The sequence below is a fragment of the Centruroides sculpturatus genome, unplaced genomic scaffold (genome assembly GCF_000671375.1).
Source record: "Centruroides sculpturatus isolate CEXI.00-Female unplaced genomic scaffold, Cexi_2.0 scaffold369, whole genome shotgun sequence".
NCBI lineage: Eukaryota > Metazoa > Arthropoda > Arachnida > Scorpiones > Buthidae > Centruroides > Centruroides sculpturatus.
Window position 1 is genome coordinate 534,441 of NW_019384649.1, and position 1,782 is coordinate 536,222.

Consider the following 1,782-nt stretch of genomic DNA (forward strand, 5'->3'; position numbering starts at 1 on the left):
CCAATGGTAAGATTTACCCTCCGAATGAAGGGGTGGCAACCCTCCAAAGTGTAGCCCCTCTGTGCAAACAATAAAGTGAAAGGAACCATACCCCTACTCGCGACCCTTCACGAGATATAAACCCGTGAAAATTCGCCTACGTCATTTCCAGTCACGTGACATCGTGGTCAAAAGGAAGCCTACTGCGCGAAAAAAAATTAATGCGCGCTCGCCCACACTCGGGGGGGGGGTCGCCGACCCGCTCATTCGCAGGGTAAATTCTGGCAAACAGGCGGTCACGTGACCCGTAAATTAATTTTTGGAGGACTATATCTCGGGAAGGGTTGCACGTACGGGGATGGTTCATTAGACATTTATTGTTCGCACAGAGGGGGGTCGCCATTCCCTTTATTCGGAGGGTAAACCTTACCGTCCCAATCGCATCATACGGATCTATATTTGTATCTATTAAACATTCTATAAATACTTTAAAATAGTTTAATTTATTTATTTACCTTCGCTTGTAAACCTCGATTTTACCTTATATTACCTTAATTAATTAACTATTTCAAATCTTATCGTCTTACGTAGTGATTCAAACCTATCTGGTTTTTCGTTACTCGTCCCCTAGTTAACATCACATGCATTCCGTGACAATAATTTCTATAAATAAATTCCTATTACAAATATAATGAATTATTTATATTGTTATATTGACAAAATAATAATTTATTGGCCAAATGAATAATAATAATTTATATTGTTAATTTAAATAATAAAATTGTTAATTTAATTTGGTGTTTGATATATGACACACGATAGGGGCGCCTCTAGTGTCCGTTATGAAACGGTTACGGGACGGACACGAAATGAATGGGTTATATATGTAGATACGCCTTGGACCCCAATAGCGAAAAGTCTACTGCAACCTCAAATTCCAAACATAATTGTGACAAGCGAAAGTCTAAGCAAAAGTTACAGGTTACCCATCCTATTAAGAGACGTCATACGTTGCTACAATTACCTAACCAAATTTTTTAACGATGAAACGATCTTCACTACTAAACCGCAAAAGCTTTATTGGATGCTCGTAGATATTATAATACCCAAACCCCAAATTCTTATGCTCGATCAGTATTTGACAAATAGCAAAATAATCAGTACCATCTTTAAATTACCTATAAGAAACAAAGCCAAAAGTACTTTCTGGAGAATTTACCATAATTGCCTGCAGACCAGCAAATGGAAATTAAACAGAAATTTGCAGAACGTCGGGGACTGTCCAATCTGCAAACAAACTGAAACTACTCAGCACGCAATTTTTGATTGCTTGCACGTGAGAAGTCTTTGGAATTTCTTCACTGCACTGGAGATCATCCCTTTAACCTAGTCCATGCGAACTATCTACAGAAAAAAATTGAATGGAATTCGTCATGCGGTGCATTTTTTGAATTTTTGGATAATTTTTTAAATCGAGATATTTCGCTTCAAAATCGCGCTATATTAAATCTGTTTTTTGTGTTTGATTAAAAACATATTGCAGTTTACGATTGTTTAATTTTTAGTTTAATACAAATTTAAAATAATATTAAAATTTCGACGTTCACGAACAATAGAAAAAAAAATTAATTTACAGAGATTCGCTGAACTTTGTACATCTGTTCGTTAGACACATCTGTCTTCTTTTAAACAAAACAAACCGCAGCTCTCTAGCTAGAGCGGGGGAGAAGTTATTGCCATTATTTACACTACGTCTCTAATTACCCTGCGGGGAGAGGGGAGTGGGGAGTGGCTCGGGTATTT